This window comes from Cupressus sempervirens, chromosome 10, assembly GCF_028749045.1.
Source record: "Cupressus sempervirens isolate cs-2001-9-10 chromosome 10, ASM2874904v1, whole genome shotgun sequence".
Lineage (NCBI taxonomy): Eukaryota > Viridiplantae > Streptophyta > Pinopsida > Cupressales > Cupressaceae > Cupressus > Cupressus sempervirens.
In genome coordinates this window covers 758,929,215-758,956,134 of record NC_143127.1, presented here as the reverse complement: position 1 = coordinate 758,956,134, position 26,920 = coordinate 758,929,215, and positions in this window count along the sequence as shown.

Sequence of the window (26,920 nt, the reverse complement as noted above, 5' to 3'; positions counted from 1 at the left end):
AAAAATTACAAGAACCATTTAGGAAATGAAGAATCTTGATCATATTCTCTATGTGGCTTGTAATGCATGAATTGCCAAAATATCAAGGTCATCACGCCTCTAAGGATGACCCAAGAGAGTGTAGATCCCCCAAAATTGTTCAAGTAAAATAGAAATAAATATAAACTCTTCAATAGTTCCTTGAAGTGTTTCATCCAACATGCCAAATCTAGCAACAACAAGCAACTCTCAAAGGTAGACGTTAGTTGTAAAATGAAGAAAGTTGATAACACCACCAATGGGAAAGGTTGCATCTTTACTTTGTGAGAATTGAGTAAGTGGTAAAGAGTATATTCATCTATGTGTGTGTGTGTGTGTGTGTTGATATACATATACATATCTCTATGTGTGTGTGTGTATACACAGACACACACACCCACACACACATACATACATATACATATATATATACACATATACACATATATACATATATACATACATATATATACATACATATATATATATATATGTGTGTGTATATATACATATGTATATATATATATGTGTATATATATAGACATATATATATATATACATATATATATATACACAAATATATATATACACATATATACATATATATATATATATATGTGTATGTATATATATATATGTGTGTGTGTGTGTGTGTATATACAATATATGTGTATATAATATATGTATATAATATATATATACATATGTATATATACATATATATACATACATATATATGTATATACACATATATATACATATACATATATATATGTATATGTATGTAGATATATATGTATATATATACATTCATATATATATATATATATATGTGTATATATGTGTGTATATATATATATATATATATATGTATGTATATATATATATATATATATATGTATGTATATATATGTGTATGTATATATATATATGTATATATGTGTATATATATACATATATATATATCTACATACATATACATATACATATATATATATATGTATATGTATATGTATGTATATGTACATATATATATATGTACATATACATATATATGTATATGTACATATATATATGTACATATACATACATACATACATACATATATATATATATATATTGTTGGAAACTACAATTGGAGCAATTGTTATGTTGTCATTGATGTCAAACCTATTGGTAAGATAGAGTATCAAACCTACTAGAGAGACATTTACTAACAGTGTACAGAGCCATATAATTTGATTGATGAAGATGATTTGAAATGAAGAGATTATGAAATGACCTAGTGGAAGGTTGAGTTGAGATGTGTTAAGTTTCATGGAAATACAATAAGCACTTGATAAGTCAATCATTGACAAAATAATGTGTTGTTCAAAGCAATACATAAAGTGAAGAAGATGGTTAGATGAAGCTTGGAGTTAAAATAAGTCAAAAGGATAAGCTTGACTGAGTATCAGTATTGCACAATCAATGAAGGAGCTAAAGTGGAAGATTAAGGAACTTAAGTAAAAGCCAAACAAAATAGTTCAATTTGAGTGTTAGTTATTGCCAAAAAAATGTATGAAGACATGTTGTAGTGACCAAGCATAATAATGGTCAAGTGAGCATGTTGATGCTAAATGAGAAAGTACAGTATATGTCGATCTATATAGTGATGATCAAGCAGAAGAACATGGTGATGATCGAGTGACAACAAAAGTTAAAATTTGAGAAAGATTTGAATTTGAGGCCAACGGAGTTGGAATTTTGAATTAATTAAAGCACATAGAAGATAAGGATTGATGAGCTTGCATATTTAATGCATGATGAGAGTTTTTTAAGAGATCAAAGGAAAGGATTTGATTAGAAGTTTCTAAGAGAAGAAGGAGAACAAAGATGGAAGAATTTAATGAATCTGACCTAACCCTAAGATCAATAGTGATGTTTAAGCAGAAAAAGATCAAAATTACCTATTTAAGGAGGCATAAGAGATGTTTTCTAAGGTTGGTTCATTATTGATTGGCGATCTTAAGGAGAATTTGTGAAGGGTAGAATAGTAGAGGTGAAGTGTGAAGAGTTTGGTGGAGTGCTTACTTGAGGAGATGCCAAGAAGATCAGTGATAGAGATGTCAATGGAGGCTAGTCAATGAACTAGAAGATGAGTGAATGGAAATATGAATTTGCAAGGTAATTTTTACTGTACAGATCGAACCTACTATTACATTCTAACCATTGTATTTGTCAAAATCCTTTAATTAAGGTTGACCTAACAATCATTTTGTAAAACTTTTAATCAAGGTGACATCCTAATAGAATATTCTTAAGTCCTCTAACAAGGCCACTCCTAACAGTGTGATTAAATCCTTTCACAAGGTCACATTTAATAGTGTGTTGTATAACCTTTAACAAGGTTGGCTCTTAATCGAGCTCACTTTAGAAGAGTGAAAAATTGGTAGCATGTTACTTGGTGGTTTTTCCCAAATTGGGTTTCCAGGCTAAATCATGGTGTCAAAGTGTTATTTTCATGTATGGATGTAATTTTTATGCATGCTATACTTTATAGTATTTTATTTACTGATAGTTGAGTCATATAGAGAGAGAGTTAAGATGTTGCATGAAATTTAAATTGTTAATGATATGCTATATAAACTGAGTGGGTATTTGAGATTGATTAAGTTGTTTGAAGTTAGGTAAAGTTGAATTGGTACATCTAGATCTAAGGATAACTGATTCACTCCCCCCCCCCCCCCATCTATTCTAAATCATTATAAAAATTGGTGCTTGTAAGGCAAGTTTGAAAGGACTCAAGCCAAAGATCAAGATGTATAAGAGAGAGATACCTAAGATGAACAAGGAGAACTTCCTAGCATGGCAAAGACTGATGAGATTGCATTTATTTGGTATTGGAGATTCCACATCATACTACTTGGATAATGAATACATTGAGGTGCCTAGACCTATGATAGTTGAACAAATGAAAGAGAAGTAGGAGCACAATCAAATGATGGTTAAACTTGCAACAACCCCAAGTTATGTGAAATTTAATGGTGTGAAGGAATGCACTACTGCTAAGAAAGTGTGGGACAAGTTGGTAAAAATCCATGGAGAAGAACAATGTTTTGAGAGCTAAGGCAGAAAGCCTACGAGAAAAATTTGATGACATGAGAATGAAAGAAGGTGAAATGGTTGTACAATATTGTGTTCAAATCAAAGAAGTAGTGAATGCTATCAGAGGAGGTGAAGAACAAATAACTGATGAGACTGTGATGAGTAAGGTATTAAGGACTTTGCTTCTTATCTATGTAATCAGAGTATCTACAATTCAAGAACTAAGATGTACACCAAGTAATGATCTAACCTTAGATATTCTAATTGATATACTTACTGCATTTGAGTTATCCAATTTTGATAATTATTCCCCTACTAGTATTGAATCTACATTCAAAGTACAACTAACCCTTAATGGATCTAAGAAAAAAAAGGAGAAAGTATGTAGAAAGTGATAGTGGATCCAATGATGAGCTTGAAGCATTGTTAGCTAGAAGACTTCCTAGAGCAAAAGGAAAATATAAATGTAAACTTCCTATTATCTATTTTACATGTAACAAAGTTGGTCATATTGTTCCTAGTTGTCTTGACAAAGATGAGAAGGATGAAAGGAAAGACTTCAAGTACAAAGGCAGGAGAAATGACTAGAGATAATAGAGGCAGCAACGATAGAAGATACTACAAGAATAAAGGTAAGAAATCTTGTTATATTATTGAAGAGGATGGTTTGTTAGAAATAGGGAATACTGAGAGGGGGGTGAATCAATAATCTACAAAGTTTAGCCCAAAACTAGATATTATTAATTACCTTATAACTTGCATATAAAAGTAAACTAATTATGTTGAACAATAAACATAACCATGCAATAAGAGAACTCATAACACCATGTTTTGTTAACTAGGGAAACCCTAGCAAAGGGACCAGTAGGGATGGTACCCACAAAATGATCCACTAAACAAAAGTATATGGTTAAAGATATTGACCCTAATAGGAGTTTATTACATATGTATAGTATCTTGGTCCTTGTTAGAGGACTTAGCCCTTGTTAGAAGCATCGAACCTATTAGGAGTTGTTATATACAAATACAAAATGTATGCTAGATGAGTCCACTACCCAAACATGCAATATACAATGGAGTTCCTTAATACAAAGAGATAGATACAAAATCCTCTTTCACATTGTTGCTGATATCTTCAATATTTGATATTTTCCTTTTTTTGTTCAATAGAACTTCGATTTGCATTCCTCTAATCATACATCAAATTTTTTATATCATTTATCACATATGAAACAACATGTTCAACATTTTAACTTCACATTTCCAAACTTTCTTTTATACATTTTCAATTACAATATTATTACCCAGTCAACCTTCATGCTTATATGCACTTTATAAAATACATTATTACAACTTTATGACCTAGTTTTGACATCTAGGATGTTATCCCCAATTAGTTGATTAGTTATTTCATAAACAAAATAATTCCTTAACCCAAAATACCCATTTTTCAATTATGCTTTGTTCTACCTGTAAACTACTGTAACTAGTAATTCACTCATAACTCTATCTATACAATATGTACTAACTTGTGTTATAGAATACATCACCATAGTAATATATTCTTCCTTCCCTTAAGTGTGCATATGCCAATATGACTTCTGTGAAGCTCACCAACCAAAAATCCATCCATTTTGCCAAATAAATTGTATAATTCTTAGACAAATTTCTAAATATGATTGCCATAATTTGATCTTCAAGATCTTCCTTCTTCATAATGAAGATATGTTGCCATAAATGAAAATATCTAATATCTACCTTAGCCAAATTGCCAACAATATCCCCCTTTGGCATTGATGGCAACATATGAGAAATTTGGCTAAGTCCCAAAAACTTATAGCATCAAAACTTTACAAAATTTGGTTGTATCAAAATCTTCAAAATTCAAAACTTGTGGATCATTACTTTTAACCATCTTTCCTTATGTCTTCAAATTACATAATATAACTCCCCCTTTGACTAATCTTCCTTCCATACATAAATATATCTATACAATTTTTCTTACCTTACTCTCCCCCTTTGACATCAATGACAAAGGTGCCCAAACTTATTTACAAGCAAAAAATGTATTACCTCTAATTCATGCCAAATTTGAGATTCTAGATATGCAATTTGTAAAGCTTTTCTTCAAGCTCTCAAAATATTTCTCTCAGGTGTTCTTGATTCCCTTTGATAAGTTAAGTAATGCGCATAGGCCATAGGATGCCACCTCTACTACATTCAAATCTATATAAATAAATTTATCATAAGATGTCTTAGTTGCAAGACATTCCTCAAGATGTTTCTACACATTACTAACTTTCAGTGTCAGATGTACTCTTAGAAAAGAGAACCTCTTTATCACTTTCTCTTTTCTCAGCTCCATTATTCTGATATCATCATGTACTTTTGCAATCTTTGCCTCTAAATCTTCAATATTTGTGTCAAGATGTTGTAATTTAGATGTCAAAACTTATAGCTCATTCAGTTTAGCACTGAACTCATCATTCATATCATTTATATAATTTTATGACAAGGTGCATTGTCCATACAATTTCATGCCTTCTTCTAATAATTTTCTTAGATTCTTGATGCAAACATCAAGTGATTGCAAGTCATTCCTCACATTTGTGCATATAGTGTCAAACAACTATATATCATGCTTGATTTGTGCTTGACTTGGCGTCATCTTAGCTAACTGAGTGTGTTCAGTGTCAAATATTCTTATCATATTTATTTCTCTTTCTCGAGGGTCGGTATCTATTATTTTAATTGATATAACTTCTTGTAGCTTGTTTGAAACTTCGCTTAATGTTCTTTCCAATATTTTGACCTTTTTCTTATTCTTAAATAATTTACTTAAGGATGAAATCAAACCTTGTTGATCATCATCATCAGTTAAGTTTTCCAGTGATGTTACCAAGGGCATCTTCCCTTTCTTCTCATTTTCTTATTCTTCTTCTTTCTTCTTTTTCCCTTCTTTCTCTTTTCTTTTCTCTTCCTCTTCCTTTTTCTTTTGCTCCTCTTCTAATCTCTTCCTTTCCTCCTCAATTTTCTTCTTCTCTTCCTCCATTCTCATGTGTTCTTCCTCCTTAATCTTTCTATCATCTTCTTCCATTTTTTTCTTTTCATCTTCTTCTTTCTTTTTCTTCATTGCTTCTAACCTTTCTTCTTCTTTCTTTATTTTCTTATCTTTTGCTTCTCTATTCTTCTTATTTTCTTCTTCCTTTTTTCTTTTCCTTCTCTTCTTCTTATTCTTATTCTTCATTCTCAGAGTTGGTGTATCTTACCAAATTGCCAACATTAGTGCCATAGTCTTTGAATGGATCCTCTATAGTATCTAAAGTGATCCTTATACTGTCCACTTGAATGGTATCGGTACCAATGGACACTTGCAGAGTTGACTTTGTCATCAATGTAGTTACTATTATAGACTATGTAGTCTTCTCTATTGTTGCGGTCTCTGCATGTGTTTTCTTTACTTCAGTCACAAGGATTGCTCCCCTTGAATCTCTACTTAGTTGTGGAGTGTTGGATATAGAGGTCATGAATTTCACAATTGTAGATTTGGTTTCTTTATTTACCTCTTCATAATTAGCACCCATCAACAAAATTGATCTCCTTTTGTTTCTCAACAAAGGTTCAATACCCTTCATCATTTTATCTATGTCATCATCAGTAGTAACTTCACAGAATTGTATGATTAGATTTTCTCTGTATCTTTTATCTTTTTTTGCCACTCTTCTTCTTCTATTAATTAGTCTATTAAATAGGTCTTGTGGAATATCCTTTTGTGTGTCCTCAAATCTTTTATTTTCTGCATGTGCCTAACTACAACATTCTCTAGTTGTAATCTATCCATATTGCTATATAAATTGCAATACTTGTTTAATAGTACAAAATTGTTGTTATTAATTATTTGCACATTCAGATTTTCTAATTTGGGTTTCCAAGTCTTCTTACCCAAATTTTTCCTTACTTATGCTTCAACCTTCTCAATGGTCTTTTCCCCTATTTCCTTTGACTCTTCTTCATCAAATTTATCTGACTCAATTACCTATAAGGTTTTTCTTCTCTTACCAGGACTACTAGCCATCTTCTTTGTCCTTTTCTTGGGTTGTGGCTCAGTTGACTCTTATTTCATTTTTGATAATCTGGCTAACCTACTCTTCACTCTTATCCTTCTATATTAATCATATAGTATTAGGTTGTACTTGTGATACTATGACATATGGTATAGCTGATGATGCTACTTGTGGTTCTGCAACAATTATTCTTTCTGAGGGTCCTGCTATTGTAAGTGATGTCACATACATAATTCCTTCCTAACCACTTTACCTCAGACCAGTTTGTTGCTACTTCTTTTGGAGCCATTTTAGCTTCCTCCACAATTTTCTTCTTTGTAACCTCTACCTTCTTCTTTGAAGATTTCTCAAGCTAAGCTTAAGTAGTTGCTTGCATGATTTCTTCAAAGGTTCCAAACATATTAAATTCATCATCTCTTGCTAATTTAAAATTACATCTACATATCCCTCTACTTGCTCCTTAGTAGCCTCATAACCAAGTGTTTCAACATAAGTCATTCTTTCTTCAACTAGTTCTGTCTAGGTAAGATCAAAATCAACCATGAAACATATTTCATTCTTGAATTTCCTCACAAGTGAAGATGGGATTCTATACCTTTGTCTCATTTCATCTTGGAATGTTTTCACAATAAGATTTGCACTATTGTCAATCTTATCAACTAGATGTCTTATATATACATTAGTCATCTTCTCAATTGTGTTCTTATCATTGTTAATTAGTTCAATCATAGATACGAAAGGAAATCTCTTAATCAAATGGAAAAACATATAAATGATTAGTAATCTAAATCTGAATTGACTATTCTTTACTTTCTTTATCCTTTCCAAGTTTTTTATCAACTACACTCTCAAGATTTCACACATGTTGACCTTAACTCTTTCCACACACATCTTGTAGGCTGCATGTATAAGGTCTACTACCATATCATCCTCTCTAAAGCTAGCACATATCTTGGATGCCATGATCCAACATTTAAATCTCACATCATGTTGCTTTATCTTACTTATCACTATTCCTCTTCCATTGTATTCAAGCTTGGTGTTTTCTAACACAAGTTTCTTCATATTCTTTTCATTTACTAGAATTCCTTCATTTCTCAAACCAATCACCTCATGAATTAGGTTGGCTGATATTTCTACCACATTTTCTCCTAATCATAATTTCCCATCAAGAATCTTGCTCAATATAACTTTTTCTCAATCCTCATTGTCAAAGTCATGTGAAAATATCATCTCAATCATTTCATTTTGTTCTAGGAATTCATAACCAGTTTTAAGACTCATGTCTTGGTTGTAAATGTGATCAAATTCTTTTGATATGCTTCTGTCACCTACTATTTCAAACTTGCTTTTCAGATAGCTTCCTACATTCTCCTAATATAATACTTCATTTTGAATAATGGAGAATGTTGTTGTAGGGTCTTCCTCTAAGGGTTGAATAGGGCTAATCTTGATCTTAGTTTTAGCCTCAACCTTGACATTATGAATCAAACTCATATCCATGTTTACCACAAATTCTGAATTCAAATTCATAGATAAAGCTTTCAAAATTTGTTAAATACCTTGACTTTGTAGATCTAGGGTTTCTTTTTTTGGCACTTGAAAACTCTTTCAAATTTTCGTTAAATTTACTCCAAAAGTACTTATTTAACTCTTTCATGATCAAATGGTGCTTCAACAACCAATTTCCAACCTTCAATTGCTTCCAATTTACCGTTGCATTAATTATGCAAGTATGCAATCAACAAAAAGTTGTTTCTGGTTACCAGGCAACTCAATTTCTTTTGTGCACTCATATACGATCCAAATCATTTGTGTTCTTAACCATGGCTTTACACCATCATGTTTTACCTCATACTAATTGCGCAAACCTTAACTTGCTCTCTATCATTACTTATACCTTTTTTATTCTCAGTCTCTTATCTAAAGTACTTAATTCAAATAGGATGAATCAAATACAATTGTTGACTTCAATCTTCCTTGAAGTGCTTTAAATAACTATTATTCCAATACTACATGTGAGAAAGATGGATCTTTGGCTTTGACAACTACCTCTTTGAATTCCTCTACATGTTCCTTTAAGCTCTCTTTCTGACTATTATTGCTATTGTCTGTTCTTTTGACATTCATGTTCATATTTCTTCTAAAGTTTGGATTCCTGTTGATGTTTCTCTTATCCATTCTATAAAATCTTTCTAAATGATCAAGTTGTTACACAACTAGCATACTAGTGCATTATTTCCAAATCTAGGTCTAGGCTAGTTTACTAGTGCTATGTAATCTCTGGCTATATGTCTTAAATTGTTACACTTATAACATACAATATTATTCCTTACTCCATTAGTTACTTCATTGGGGTATGTGCAGGATCATGGTGTGCCAAAAAGTGGTGATGTGAAAAAAGTGGAGTTTTAAACATCTAAAAGCGTTTCAAAATCCATTAACTATTTTCCACCCATCTTGGTACCAAAGCAAAAAGGTGATACCAACCCTTTTTGGGTATCCGATCCAATATTAGGTACTCGATCCCACATTGGATGCCTAATTTGACATTGGGTATCTGATATAAGATCAGGTACCCGAAACTTGTGACCACAAATTTAAACCAGAAAAATAAAGCACTTATTTTTCATTGTTTCTTGTTTGGTTTTGGTGTTTTCTTGCCCCCATTTCGAGTATATGATTGTAGATTAGGTATAGGATTTAGGGAACCTAAAGTTATTTTTTAATTTATTTATTATTATTTTCATTGAATTATATTTAAAAATATAAATCACTAATTTTTTATTTTGATTAAAAATTATTAATACTAATAGTAATTTTTGGATTCTTTGCAATTTAATAGGCATGTTTGACCCAAATGATGTCGATAACACTGAGCCATGAAATAGAGTTCCTCAAAACCCTCCACCAAATGATCTAGTACCTCCTGAAAACCCTCCAACAAATGATCCACTACCCCCTCAAAACCCTCCTTGAATTGAATATTTTATACAAGAAAAATTTATCGAGCTGAGGGGTTTTCAAGCCACATATAACAATATACTTGCATTGGCTCCCATGTTATCCATGTTAAACACCATAGTGGATAATATTGAGACACTCATCGATGAACAAAATGTTGCTCTTCACTGGCATGAGTAAATGCATGCCATGTTTGATGATGGGTTGGACTATGATGAGGTTGTGGCCCTATACATAACTAAAGGTGATATAGTTAACCTTTTTGTGAACCCAAAACCCAGTTAAAAAGTGGAACCCAAAAAGTCCAAATTATCAATTAAATGGTACACAAATGAGGCTACGCATATAAACTTTTGGGATCGTTGGCGGATGGTTTTTGACAAACCTCCACACAATAGTTTAGAGGTCCCATTCTATTTCATTAAAAAATTATATACTAAATCTGTGTTGAGCCTCAAGGTGAACTACTAGAGAATGAGGCCCAACATGGGTGTAGGAGGAGGAGCTCCTAAGGATAGACCCTTTCCTTAGTAGAAGAAAGCTAGCACTTTTTTCCCCCCTACTGATGTCTCCTCCCTCCTCCAGTGCAACATCTTGATATCATTGCAAAGGCTAGTTCTCAAACTATTAGATTCATCCATATATTGAGTATCCTATTGATATCCTATAATATGTCATTGTTACCTCTCCATATTGATGATGCTGGTGCGATTTCATCATTGGAGAGCCCATCACATGTTTATGTGCCCCATACTTGCATAAAATGGAAGAATATTTTTCTGGGTCCCATTGGTGATCATTCTGAGTATCTATTTCAATTTTAGGAGGAGGATACAACACACGTGCCTATAGAAACTACACACCCTGACATGAGATTGGAGGGACATGCTAAGCCATGGGATCCTTTTGTCTAGGTATGTGTATACATTTTTTTGTTACGACATAGTTGATTTAAAGTTAATCTATATAACAGAACAATTTTAATCCATACTGACTTATACATGTATGTGATCGTCATTCATGTTTAGTTGATGACTGAGGAAAAGTTTACATAGGTTAATGATGTCACGTTCTTAGCTATTTCATTTGGCCTTAAGACATCTACGATACATTATGTTGTGTTCTCATTGCTTTTCTATTTGATATTGGAACATATATGTTTTCTAATCTTTCTTTTCTCTTGCAAGTATCACCTGTCAATGGGGGAAAAGTGCGGGGAGTGAGGCACAACCCATTGACAAGGGAAAGGTCATTAGGTGTTTGTAAAGTGATTAAATATTGATGCATTCTTGTAAAATTCTTGTGCTAATGAAATTTAATTACATTATTTATTGTATAGGACATGGCTACTGGTGATGAGTCCAGGTAGATTCGGCATCGCAAAACCTCTAGCATTTCCATTTGCAGTGAGATCCCCATTGTACATAAAACTATCATTTATTTGTTATTTTCCTTTTTATTATTAAAAATTTCAAAACTGATTTCCATGATATTAACAAGTAGGCTTTTGTATCTCATAGGAAACACCTAGTACATAGAATGCTAGACGTCAAAGGTAAGTTTTAGTTTGAATTCTTGATTATATGTTATAAATTTAGTATGCTATCAATTATAATGTTATATTTTAAGTTGTAGATCAATATGACAACCATACTTGAACATATTGTTGAAAACAAGATTGTTTGATGTGTGCAATCTGTAACAATCATTATATTGTCAATGGTGTCAAACTTGCTACTTGTTGGTGAGACAATTTCTTTTTGGTCTGAATGTTGTCATTTGTTTGATTGATGAAGAGGATTTGATAAGATGTGATAACAACTAGAGTACCTAGAGAAAGGTTGAGTTATATGATGTATAAAAGGAGCACTAAGACCAAGTGAGACATGGATGATATGATGTATTATTTATCTAGTTAAAGCTAAAGTTAATGTATACACTAGCTAAGTCTAGAAGAACAAGGAATACAAATTGTGTCTATTAAGCTTGACCAAGTGATCAATTAGAGTCAAGCGATGTTAGTTCAAGCCAAGCAAAAAATCAATTAGTGCCAAGCAAAGTGAAGATATATTGTTTGTCAAGTGAATTTAGTATGTGTCGAGTTATAGTAAAAGATAGTATGTGTAGAGTAAATTTTAGTGGAACTCGAGCAACCTAGTGTGTGTCAAGCATCATAGGCTAGTTGTTGTTGAGTGACAACAATTAGAGTTTGATCAAAGATTCACTGAATCTGAGCCGACAAAGTTGATTTCTTGGATTGCGTGAAGCATCTGGAAGATAAGCTTGATGAGCTAGAGGCACAAAACTTGAGATAAACCATTTTGAGGTGAATTCAAAGAGGATTATAGAAGAAGTTTCTAGAGGGAACAAAATGAAAAAGAGGGAGGATTCAATGAATGTGACCTAACCCTAAGATGGATGATTGTGATTAAGTGGAAAAAGGTCATAAAGCTCTTTATAAGGGGATACAAGGCCAAAAATAATAGTTGGCATGTGTGAGAACCCAAGGAAGACAAGAAGTCTAAGGTGTTGCTTCATATGGTGGCCGAATAGAAGAATCTGCAATTGGCATGCAAAGCAAGAAGGCTTAAGAGGATGAATGCTTGAAGGGTGAACAAAATGTCAGAGATGAAGTGTATGAAATCCAAGAATAATGGAGGATTGAAACATAGATTTGTAATCTACAAGTGAGTTGTGATTTGTTATCAGATCAAGTCCTGCTATCACTTTCTAATCATTGTATCAATTTAGGATAAATCCTTTGGATTAAGGTTGACCTAACAGACATCTATAAATCCTTTAACTAGGTGATATTCTAATGGAATTTTTTAAAGTCCTCTAACAAGGCTCACTCCTAATAGGGTGATTGAAATCCTTCAACAAGGCCACATTTAACAGTGTGTATTGTAACCTTTAATAGGGTTGGCCTTACACAGGGCATCAGTTCAGAAGAGTGAGAATTAGTAGCATTTTATTGATGATTTTTCCCAAATTGGATTTCCACATGAAATCCTTGTGTCAAAATTTGTGAATGATTTGGTAGTGTTTAATGTTTACATTTTTGCAAAGTGATTCTGACCTAGGATAGTAACCTACTAAGTTATGGAATTATTAGATGCATGCATGATACATGATAATGAGATATATGGATATGAATTTTGTTAAGTGTTGAAAAGTTTAATTTGGATATTTGGACCTTGGATAACTAATTCACCCCCCTCTTAGTTATTCTAAAGTATTCCAATAATTGGTATTAGAGAATTGGTTACTTGTGAGGAATAGTTTGAAGGTACTATAAGCTAAAAGATCAAAATGCCCAAAAGAGAGGTACCCAAGCTTAATAAGGAGAAATTCCCTGCATGGAAGAGTTTGATGAAGCTTCATCTAGGAGGACTTGGAGACTATGTACAATCTACCATTATCACTAAACATGTTGACCCTACTAAAGCCCCTACTATTGATGACCTGAAAAAGAAGAAAGAGCAAAATCAGGCAATGTTGGAGATTGCATTTTCCCTAAGCTACACTGAGTTTGATGACATCAAAAGATGTGATTCTGCAAGAAAATGTGGGATGCTATAGAAAATATCTATAAAGGAGATAAAAATGTGTTGAGAGCCAAATCTGAAAGTCTCAGAGGTAAGTATGATGATATGAGAATGCAAGAAAGTGAGAATATAATTCAATATTGTGCCAGAGTAAAAGAAGTTGTTAATGCTATTAGAGGAGCAACTGGTACTATTGAAGATGAGACTGTGATTAGCAAAGTATTAATAACACTATTTCCTATCTATGCTATTAGAGTCTCTGCCATACAGCAACTAAGATGCACACCTGGTAATTATATGACACTCGAAGGAGTGATGGGTAGACTCACTACCTTTGAACTCTCTAATTTTGATCATTTCAAAATTAAAAATGTAGAATCTACTTTCAAAGATAAATTGTCACTGAAAGAGCCTAAAGAAAAGAAAAAGAAAAGGGTCAAACATTTTTTTAGTGACTGTGATACAAATGAAGATGATTTAGAAGAGATTGAAGCATTGTTGGCTAGGAGATTTCACAAAGGCAAAGGAAAATACAAAGGTAAGATCACATGTTTCAATTGTAATTAGGTTGGTCATATTGTTGCAAGGTGTCTTGAGAAGAAGAAGAACAGGAGTGGAGAAAAATTTAGAGGTAAAAGAGATGAGAACAATGAAGATTATAAAGACAAAGGAAAGAAAGCCTACTACATTTCTGCAGATGAATCCAATGAAGAATCTGATGACCAAGATGATGAACTTGTCTATGTTGCAATGAAGGATGATTCTGATGAAGATGAGGCAACTGCACTGGTGTCTTATGTGAACAAGAGCGATAGATGGATAATTGAAAGTGGTTGTTCCAATCACATGACTAGAAATAAAAGTAAGTTCAATTTTCTTGTGCATTATGATGGAAGTAGTGTTAGATTTGATAATGATGAACCATGTCTAATCAAAGGAAAAAGATCAATAAAGTTGACAGATAAGATCATACGTGACAATTCTTATTATGTAGAAGGACTTAACTATAATTTGTTAAGTGTATCATAATTGAATAATGTTGGATGTAACGTTTAATTTGGAAACATAAAAGCTAAGATCTATAATGTTGATGGAGAACTAATTGGAAATGGTGATCAAACTAAAGGTAATCTGTTCTACCTTGACATGAATGATGCTACTTGTCTTGTAGTAAAATTTGATGATGTGTGGCTATGGCACAAAAGACTATGTCATGTAAATTTTGATAATTTGGTCAATATCAGTAAGAAGAAGAGAGTAAGAGGCTTGCCAAAATTGAAAAAACTAGATAATGTAATTTGTAAAGAATGTCACTTAGGCAAGATGGCAAAATCTAAATTCAAAAGTAAGACTTATTCTTTGAAAGAAATTCTAAAATTAGTTCATATTGATTTATGCGGACCAATTAATATGCAAAGCTACAAAGGCGACAAGTACATTATCTTATTTGTTGATGATTATTCTAGGATGCTGACAATTATGTTTTTGAAGCAAAAATATGATGCATTTCAAATGTTTAAGTGGTACTTGGAAAGAGATGAAATAGAAACTAGTAAGAGCTTGAAATGTTTGAGATTTGACAGAGGTGGAGAATTTACATCAAATGAGTTTGAGATATTTTGTAATGATAGAGGAATCAAGAGACAAACGTCTTCGCCTGGGACCCCTCCATATTATGGGATTGCTAAAATGAGGAACATTTCTATAATGGACCGTGCTAGAACACTTATGATGGAGAAGAATGTTGCTTTGAAATACTAGAGAGAAGTTTTCGGTACAAATGTTTATGCCTTAAACCGAGTACAAGTCAAGAAAGGTACAAACTCCACACCTTTTGAACTATGGTATGGATACTCACCCAATGTAAAATATTTTAAGCTATTTGGAAGAAAATGCTACATTCTTAAGGACAAAAAAAATAGAAAATTTGATGCTAAAAGTGAAGAAGATATATTCCTAAGCTATTCCACAAGAAGTGAAGCTTATAAGTGCTTAAATACTAACACTAACAAAGTTGCGGAAAGTGAAAACATGAAGTTTGATAAATACACAAAGGTACATGAAGTTGAACCTATGAAGGAACCTGAAGATTGCAATAATTTTGTGTATTTCTATGATGACATGAGTGATGATGAAGCTATGAACCGAGTTATAAATCCACAACAACAAGTATCAGTGACTATTGAGTCACATTAAATGAATGTCGAATTGCAACCAGAAGCCAAGGTACATTCTGATACTGAGATTAGTGCACATGAAAGGAATATTGAGTTCCCTGATAGAGAAGCACATAATGATTTTGAAGTTGAAAAATCCATTGTAGAAAATAGAGTAGAACCAAGATTGTCAAAGTATGTCAAAAGACATCACCCTGCTGAATAAATTATTGGAGACAAAGAAGCCAGGCCTATGACAAGTAACAAGTTGAGAAGTGATACATGTTTGCTAAGCATGTATGAGCCTAAATCAATGAAGGATACATTGGAAAATGATGACTTGAGTCAAGTCATGAGAGAAGAGATTGATCAGATTTGTGAGGCCTCGCCCCAGCCCATCCTAGCACCGATGATACATTGTTATTTTGATACTCATGCTCATCATGTCAGAACATTATTGGATACATTGAACATTGTTAAGCTATTTTTATGATGTGTGATGCTTACTTCAGTTATTTGATTTTGTCATTTAATGCTTATAAAGATGTATAACGATGAAGAAAATGTATGCAACACTAATACATTTGGTTATGCAAGTCGAAAGGTTAGAAATATGAGTAGAATTAGATAAACAACTATTTAATTAAGAAATGGATGCTTTAATTTATATAATTCCTCTAATATTTAATTCATGTTATGCATGTGGTTTTGGACCTACTGATGTGTGCAATGAGTGTGCAGGAAAATTAGCCGAGACAACTTAACGGAAAAGCGAAGCTAAACAACTTGTTAATTTTGTGCTAATCTTATATTGTAATTCTTTAAAGGTTGTAATTTGATCTTACTATTCTCCTAACTTTTAATTGTTCCTAATAAGCCTTTAAAGGCTTAGAGACATTAAATTTAAGTACCCCTATGGGTAAGGGTATGGGTGGGGGTACTTTCCAACCCTTTAGCCTCCTAGGTTGACTCTTAGGGTCTCTTAAAAACCCTATTATAGGTTGATTTCGAAAATGGGTTGCTCTTTACTTGGGTTAGTGAAACCAAATCCCCATCTTGAGTTACTTGAAGCTTAGTGGAGTTAAGGACCATACTTAGAGGCATTTTTGGGGGAGTTTAGTTTTGTCACCCAATCCTCTAGTTTTGGAGGAAGTCTTGAAGATTGAAGGAAGAAAGGGAAGCTCTTCTCAAACCACCATTTCCATAACTCTTTTATGAAGGTAGGAGTTCTTCACTCCATGAATGGTTCTTTATGTGTGTTCATATTTTGAATCTTGCTTGAATCATGTTGGAAACATTGTGTAGTTATGCATTTCTTGCTTGTGTGTTGGGGGTGGATTTGGGAGGGATTTTATCTTGTTTTCCTTGGATGTTATTCTTATGCCTTCTTGATGTTTGTTTGTTTTTGAGAAGTTTTCATGGGGATGTTTTTGGCAAAACTCACCCTTGGATAGGGAAGAAGTGGCCATGTTGGGGAAAGGGCCTTAGTTGGACCTCAATGGTGTAGAGTCTCCTCTCATGGTGAGAGGAGGGAGAAAGGGTAGGGTGTATGGGCCCCTACTTGTCATCCCATACCTTGTTGTTATTGAGAATTCTTGAATGTGGAATAGAATGAAAATCCTTGTGGATATAGCCTCGAAAGGGCCTTGTGAAAGAATGGAAGTTCTTGAAGTTTTAGCCCCGAAAGGGCTAAGTGAAGGTATGGTGATTGACTTCTCCTATTGAGAAAATCCACCTTTCCCCTATATTGGTCCATTGTTGGACCTATTGTGCAACCGGGTGGGAATGCATATTCAAATTGCTTATCTCCTTGTGTTGTTATCTCCATGTTGATTCTTGTATCTTTCATGTTTTTCCTTGATGCAATGAAGACATTTGATAAAAGTTCTTTTGTGCAAGCCTTGAAGAAAACTCAATGAATTGTAATAGTATGTAAATTGTAATTGAATTTGATGTAGTGGCAAAGACATCGGGTTTTCTTACTAGTTCTTTCTCGATGGAGCCTTGAACCAGGATGAATAATAGAGGAAAGAAAAAGATTATGAATTTTTCCTTGAAAATGTTCTCATGTGTTTCCAAACTTTGGCATACGTATGTGAGAAATTAGAATGATAGTAAATGTCTTGAATTGGGAATTTTGAGTTTCAATTATGATAATGAAAGGAAATGGATGTATTGAAGTTTCAATTCAATGTCTTGAACATTAACATGTTATAATATCAATCCTATATTGTGATCACCAAGCTAGAACTTTCATTGTTAAGTTACACTAGTGATACAATTAAATTTGATAAGGATTAATTCATCACCTTTTTTGAACTCTGATTATAAGATCATAATTCCTTGTTAAGCTTCATAAGGAATAAAATCGATTTTGATTAGGAGGATTATATTCCTTTGCATGCTTGTGTGTCAAATTGATTTAGAAGATTATAACTCCATATTGCCTCTAGGAATGTTTAACTCATCTTGTTTATCAAAAATTTTAACAAGAAAACATGTCAGCACTTAGCCAAAATTGGCTTCCGAAAAAAAAAATGTGCACCTCCAAGCCAAAAAGGCTCTCTAGAAAATGTATGGAGAAGCCTTAAAATTCCCCATGTTACAGAGAATATTCCATGAAACATTCCTCCTTACATTGCAAATTTAAAATCATTGTTATTTCATTTAACAATACAACTTTAATTAGATTGAATATAAAGCATGCATATATATATATATATATATATATATATATATATATATATATATATATATATATATATATATATATATATGTTAATGCTTTTAAAATCACATCCCTCAACTATAAAACTTTTACATTAACTCCTAGGAGCTAGGAGGCAAGGCTCTAAACTAGGACCCTATGTCCATCCTTAATTTTTTTTTAATCATATAAATCTAAATCTCACCCACTTTAGTATTACTCTTTCCATCTTCTATACTATTTTCTTTAGCCTTATCAATGCTAGGCGTGGACTTTACCACCACCTGCATTGTACCCAAGCCAATCGATGGCTAGGTCACGTCATAAGGGGCAAGGTAAGTGTCTCACAAAAACAAATTTAATGCAAAGGCAAATGTTGTCACCTCCCCTCCCAAGCGCTGGCTTCATTCCCCCCCCCCCCCCAAATCACGCAAAGACTTAAAGAGGAGCCGGGGAAACAGGTCTGCGTACTACAGACTTAGGGAAGCACAGGACTGGTCTGCGTACTGCAGACCTAGGGCAGCGCGTAGTCATTGGGATGTGGGGGAAATGTGGGCAGCTAGCCCACTTGGTCTAGGGTAAGGGGGTATGGGCAGGTAATGTTGTGGTTAAAATGAATGTTAGGTTAGTATAGTTAGTGATGTTTATGTAGTCAGGTTTTATTAAATTAGTTAGTTAATTTCTTCTTGTTTTGATTTAAGTTAGCTTAGATTAAGATTGTTAGAGTTTAGTAATTAATGGCTTTTAAATCTAGTTTAGTATTAAATTAGTATTTGATTAGGTAATTGTAAGTTAGTAAGTTTAGTTTGGATTAAGAATCATTAGTTTAGTTAGTATTATGAGCTTTTTAAATTTTAGAGTAATTAAATTTAGTTGTTATATTGTTAGTGTAGTGCTAAATCATGTTAATTTAAAATTTAATTTATGTTAATTTATATTAATAGTCAAGGTTCGTTCAAGTTAATATTTGTGTTTAGTTAGTTGAAATGTATGTTAATTTTAAATGAGGATTGTGGTTATTGTTACTTGATCAATAGTATTCTAAGCTAGGGTATTAGATGTTAAGATAAATTATAGATTGTTTATATTTTTAATTAAGGATGGCATTAATCGATAAACTAGATTTGAAATTTGATGGCATTAGGAGGTAATGTATTGTGTTAAGAAATGTTGTTAATATTAAATTAGTTATTATAAAAGTTTTAACTTGGAAATTTGAACATCTTGATTAGAATGATTTTAATGTTTAATAATTAGTGTTATAGATTACGAGAAGGGCTAGATGAACCCTACACTAGCATTTAAAGGTTGAACCTAAAATTTTAGTAGTTTTAAATAACGTTTAGTTTGACTTTTAGATCTAATTGAATTAACCCTAGTCTTCAATCTTAATTGTAATAATAGATTAATGCAAGATGGATTGTTATGAGTATGTAGGAGTTAATTTTCTTATAAACTTAAGATTAGAGTTAAGTGGTCAGTAAAGGTTTAATTAATTAGCGTAACTCTAGTGCTCATTGGTAAGGAAAGTTAATGGATACGTTAAATATTAATTGTCATATTATGCTTAGTTTAGATTTCTTCATTCAAATTTAACTTAAAATTATCTCTCAGGTAGTTGTACTAATTCAGTTTATGATTGAGGATTGTTGAAATTGTAAGTTAGCCCAAGATCATTTTTGATGAAAGTTAAATTAATGTTAAATTCCATGCGTGAAGATTATAAAACTTAGATGAAGTGTACAGAACCTTTGCTTATATTATGAGCACAAGCATAACAAGCTTATAATAGTTTTAAGTTTTAACGCAATAAATAAATAAAAATTTGTGTGTGTTTTTTTGTCCTTACTTTTGGGCATGACATTTTGGTATCAGAGTCAGGTTTCAACACTAGGAACCTAAAACCATTATGCTTCTAAACTTAACTAAAAACTTTAATTGTGTAGGATGCCTCCTGTTACATGGAGCAACCGATGAGGTAGAGGTCGTAGGGCGAGAGGTGGTAGAGCAGGACAGGAGGATGGACCTCCACCTCCACCACCACCGAACTTGAACCAGGACATTATAGATGCACTTCAAACCTTGATCGGTGTAGTTCAACAGAGAGTAGTACCTGTAGTTCAGCTAGATCAGCAAATTCCAATTGTGGAAGCAAAGGGACTCGGAGGAGGCAGACCCAGAGTCCGAGAGAGGACTAGGAGTCCCCCACCGACACAGTTAGAGGGTCAGGGTGAGAATGAGGAAGAGTCAATACACCAGAGAGGACCCCCACATGACAGACCTCCTAGACATATAGGAGATGATATCAAGGAATTGATTCGACTCGGGCCACCTTTATTTATCGGTTCCACTGAGGGGACAGTAGCAGAGGCATGGCTATAGAGCCTACAGTGGTGCTTTGGATTATGTCCATATGGGAGTAATCTAAAGGCATGACTAGTAGTTCATCAGTTGAGAGGTGATGCCTCCAATTGGTGGCATCAAGAGGAGACCATTGGAAGAGTGAGCATGGATACTCTCACCTGGGAGTCATTCCTAGAGAGGTTCAGGGAGAGGTACCTGTCTGAGCACTTCAGGCAGAAGCAGATAGAGGAATTTCATTCACTACATCAGAGGGGTCTCACCGTGGCTCAATATGAGAGCAGGTTTCTCGAGCTCCTTCCTTATGTCGAGTACATGAAGGACAAGAAACTGTGAGTGCACCGATTTATCATGGGCCTGAATTTCTCACTTTAGGGTCCAGTTCGCATGGCCTTTCCTACCACCTTTAGACAGGTTGTTGAGATGGCACTAGTGGCAGAGGACACTCGAGGTAGACAGGAGTCACGGGATCGGTCTCAGAACCGAAACTCTTTCCAACAGAAAACCCCTTGGAAAGGGAATCAAAACTACACAGTAGGGTCCTCTAAGGGCCAACAACCTCAGTAGCAGAAACCCCAATAGCAGTAGCAGAAACCCTCACAGGGTTATCAGGGCTCCAAGCCCAAGTAGTGGCATTCACAAGGTCCGAGGCAGGATCAGAAAGTACAGGCCCCACAGTCACAGCCAACGAAGACTCAACAGTCTTCTAGGGGTGGATTCAGTGGATCTAGTAGGTCAGGAGGTCCACAGCAGTCTGGATCACAGGGTGCCCGGTCCTATACATGAGGACCATGTTACACTTGTGGTAGCATGGGGCATATTGCTAGAGAGTGTTCTCAGGGACAGTCCTCTAGTGTTCAGAGAGGGGCACTTTCAGAGCCGACAGTTGGCGACGTAGGCAGATCCCACAGAGTTTTTGCAGCAGTTGACAACCGCCAGGCCAAGCATCAGGCCACAGTTATTGAGGCTATAGGTAGTATACGAGGTAGCATGGTTACTATTTTATTTGATTCTGGAGCTACTGATTCATTTATATCTCCTTTCGTCGTGGAGCGTTGCGGGCTAGTGGTAGTTAGTCAGGATGTCAGCTGGGAGGTAGAGTTAGCCTCAAGAGCCAGAGTGTCAGTTAGTTCCATGGTGCATAGTTGCCTGATTCAGATTGGAGACATGTCCACGATGTCGGATCTACGTATTACCCCTCTAGGTTCTTATGATGTTGTTCTTGGCATGGATTGGCTGTATGCCCACAGCACCAAGATGGATTGTCGACAAAAGAGAGTGGAATGTGTGGATGAGTATGGTATCTCTAGAGTGATCCTTGGGGTTAAGAGACCCATATCCCTTCGTATGATTTTTGCTATGCAGCTTAGACGATGCATGCGAAAGGGATGTCAGTTGTTCGCTATCACCATCAACGACAAGGAGGAAGATCCTGAGGGGGAGCCATCCCTTGATGATTTTCCTATTTTGTAGGATTTTGTAGATGTATTTCCTTCAGAACTTCTTGGTAGGCCTCCACCTAGAGCAGTGGATTTTCATATTGATCTTGTGCCAGGAGCAGAGCCAGTGTCGAGAGCACTGTACCAGATGACTACCCATGAGCTTAGTGAGCTTAAGATTTAGTTGGAGGAACTCTTAGAGAAGGGGCATATTCGACCTAGTGTGTCACCTTGGGGCGCACCAGTGATCTTCGTTAAGAAGAAGGACGGATCACTTAGGTTGTGTATTGATTATCGGCAATTGAATAAAGTAACCATCAAGAATCGATACCCTCTTCCTAGGATTGATGACCTCTTTGATCAGTTGCAGGGCGCTCGAGTATTTTCGAAGATTGATCTCAAGTCAAGCTATCATCAGTTGAGGATTGTGGATAGTGATATCCCTAAGACTGCATTTCGTACTAGGTATGGTCACTACGAGTTCACTGTGGTACCACTTGGCCTCACGAATGCTCTAGCTGTATTCATGAGCCTCATGAATGGAGTATTTTGTACCTTTTTGGATAAGTTCATAGTTGTTTTCTTGGATGACATCTTGATTTATTCACGAGATGAGAAGGAGCACGAAGAGCACTTGAGACAGGTATTGCAGAAATTGAGGGAGAACCAGTTGTTTGGCAGCTTGTCAAAGTGTGCATTCTTTAGACCTGAGATACGTTATTTGGGTCATGTCATATCAGGCGATGGTGTCTCAGTAGACCCATCAAAGATTAGGACCATCATGGATTGGCCAGCACCCACCAGTATCACTGAGGTGAGGAGCTTTATGGGACTAGCAAGGTATTATCAATGCTTCATTGCAGGATTCTCCGAATTGGCACATCCCATCACATCTCTTCAGAGGAAGGGAAAGAAGTATGAGTGGACAAAGAAGTGTGATAGAGCTTTTCAAGAACTCAAGAGAGCCCTCATGAGTGCACCGATTCTTGCAGTACCAGACCCATCTACGGACTTCGTGGTGTGCACTGATGCATCTTTGGATGGTATAGGGGCAGTCCTTATGCAGGATGGCCGACCCATTTCCTTTGAGTCTAGGAAGTTGAAGACTCGTGAACTCAACTACCCTACTCACGACCTAGAGCTTGCAGCAGCGGTTCATGCCTTAGTGAGGTGGCGACACTTTCTACTGGGTCATAGATTTGAGCTTCATCCTGACCACCAGAGCTTACAGTACATATTCACACAGCCGAACCTTAATGCTAGGCAGAGAAGGTGGATGGAGTTCCTTTGTGAGTACGATTTTGATGTTCATTACATCAAGGGGAAGGAGAATGTAGTTGCGGATGCCTTAAGTAGAAGGCGCCATGAGTTATCATCTATGACTACTTGTACTGATTTGAGGGAAAGGATTCTTTAGCACTTGCCAGCGGATGAGCTTTATTCAGAGGTTAGTCAAGTGGTGCGTTCTCAGAGACCCTTAGAAGGGAAGTATTCAGAGTTTTCCTTGGAGTCCGATGGACTCTTGCGTCATAGAGGACGTATGTACATACCTTCCACTGGGGGATTGCGTGAGTTCATTATACTTGAGGCTCACAGAGCACCTTATGCAGCGCATCCCGGTGTTAAGAAGTTACATGCAGATTTGAGACAGTTATATCATTTGCCAGGTATGAGAGTGCAGATTGCTAACATAGTTGCGAGATGCCTCGAGTGTCAGAGGGTGAAGGCAGAGCATCGGCATCCCGGTGGGCTCCTTCAGCCTCATGAGATCGCTGAGTGGAAGTGGGATGTTATATCTATGGACTTTATTGTTGGTCTCCCCTTGTCGTCTCATTGCCATGATGCCATTTTTGTGACAGTTGACACATTGACCAAGGTTGCCCACTTCTCTCCCATGCGCACCAGATATATAGCACGGAACATAGCGCAAGTGTTTCTACGAGATATTGTCAGACTTCATAGCGTTCCCCATAAGATCATCTTTGATAGGGACTCTTTGTTCACCTCGTCTTTTTGGAGAGAGTTGCAGTTGGCATTGGGCACTAAGCTCAATTTTAGTACAGCGTACCATCCTCAGACTGATGGGTAGATCGAGCGAGTGAATCAAGTTTTGGAGGACATGTTGTGTATGTACGTGATAGACCATCAAGTCAAGTGGGAGGAATACCTACACCTTGTCGAGTTTGCCTATAACAATGGGCACCATTCTTCCATAGGCATGTCACCTTATGAGGCCTTGTATGGAAGACCTTGCAGGATGCCGTTGAGTTGGGACAGGATCGAGGACCGAGTATCTATTGGCCCTCATTTGGTTAAGGAGATGGAGCAGCAAGTGACTCTGATTAGACAACGCCTGAGAGAGGCACAGGATCGATAGAAGAAGTATGCAGATGCGAAGAGGATAGATCGGGAATATCAGGTTGGTGATAGAGTTTTCTTGAGGGTGCGGCCACATAAGAGTTTGATTTGATTTGGAAAGGGTTCTAAGTTGGCGCCCCGATTCGTTGGACCGTTCGAGATCCTAGAGAGGATAGGACCAATTGCCTACCGTTTAGCCCTGCCACCTAGCCTGTCATGCATCCACGATGTGTTTCACATTTTCGTACTTAGAGGATACATTTATGATGAGTCTCATATTATAGATTGGGATGCTTTGTAGGTGGAGTCGGATGGCCAGTTAGCGCTACAGCCCATCTGTATTATTGCCCGACGAACCCTAGCACTTTGAGGTCAAGAGCTGGACCAGGTTAGAGTCCAGTGGGATTGCTACGATGAGGTTACAGCTTCTTGGGAGGATGCAGCATAGATGTGAGCACAGTACCCTTATCTTTTTGATGAACTCCAAGAGGAAGTTAATGCCTAGTGGGGGAGGATGTGAGGCCTCACCCCGGCCCATCCTAGCACCGATGATACATTGTTATTTTGATACTCATGCTCGTCATGCCAGAACATTATTGGATACATCGAACATTGTTAAAGGATTTAATCACCTTGTTAGGATTGGCCTTGTTAGAGGGCTTTATAACATTCCATTAGAATGTCACCTTGATTAAAGAATTTACAAATGACTATTATTTCAACCTTGATTAAGGGATTTCAAAACTGATGCAATAGTTAGAAAGTAACAATAGGTTGATATGATAAATACAACTCAATTTGCAAATACAGACTATAAATTTGGTTCAACAACTGACTGATTGAGTGGCCTCCATTATCATCTCCATCACTGATTTGCTTGGCAACCCTTCAAGTAATCACTCTTCACCTCAACTCTTCACTGTTCAACCTTTTGCTCAAGTTCACTAGTCAATAACATCAACAACTACTCCAACCTTGACTATATTAGCCCTTGCGCCTCCTTAAATATGTAATTCTTATATTTTTGCATATAAACATCATTGTTGATCTTAGGGTTTGGTCAAATTCATCGAATCCTTTCATATTTTCATTTCCTCCTTTCTCTTCTAGAAACCTTTTAAAACTTCTCTTTGAATCCATGCACAAAAATGCCCAAACATGGTTTTTTATGTATTAAATACTCCAGGTCATCCATACTTATCTCCAACATGTTTTACATATTCAAAGAGTTTAGTTGTGTTGGCTAGGAAATTAAGATTTCCTCATAATCTACCAGATAGTGTCACTTGACGAACAATGTGTTCTAACACTTGGTCATCATTGAATTACACGGTCGATACTAGTGTGTTTTGTAACCTTTAATAGGGTTGGCTCCTCACAAAGCTCACTTCAAAAGAGTGAAAAATTGGTAGCATGTCACTAGTGATTTTGCCCAAATTGGGTTTCCATGTTAAATCTTGGTGCCATGCTTGTGTGGATGTTATTTGAGATATTTTACTATTAATGTTTTACATTCTTCAAGTTTGTTACTATTGGGACAGTGGACTACAAATTTTATGTTGTTGATCAGTTGCTATAAAGACTAAGCTACTAAATGTTTAGATCTGAAGTATTTGAAGTGATTAAAAGTTGAGTTGGTACATCTAGACCTAATGATGACTACTTCACCCCTCTCTCAATTAAACTAAATCATTCTAACAATTGGTATCATAGCTTTGGTGCTTGTAGAGAAACGTTTAAAGGTACTTGAAGCTAAAGATCAAAATGTACAAAAAGGAGGTACCAAGACTAAACAAGGTGAACTTCTGTGCATGGTAGAGTTTGATGAAGTTTCTTATTGTAGGAATTGGAGTAGGAGCAATATACTATGTGGAAAATGCATATGTAGAGATACCAAGACCTCTGACAACTAAACAAATGAAAGAGAAGCAAGAACACAATTATGCAATGTTGGAGATTGAATAGGTCCTAAGCTATACCGAGTTTGATAACATAAAGGAGTGCACTACTGCTAAGAAAATGTGGTATACACTATAGACTATCTATGGAGGAGACAATGTTTTAAGATCAAAATTAGAAAGCTTGAGAGGTGGTAAATGCTATATGAGGATCCAATGGAAAGATTGATGATGAAATTGTGATTAACAAGGTATTGAGAACCCTACTTCCTATTTATACTATTAGAGTTTCTACAATACAATAACTGAGATGTACCCCT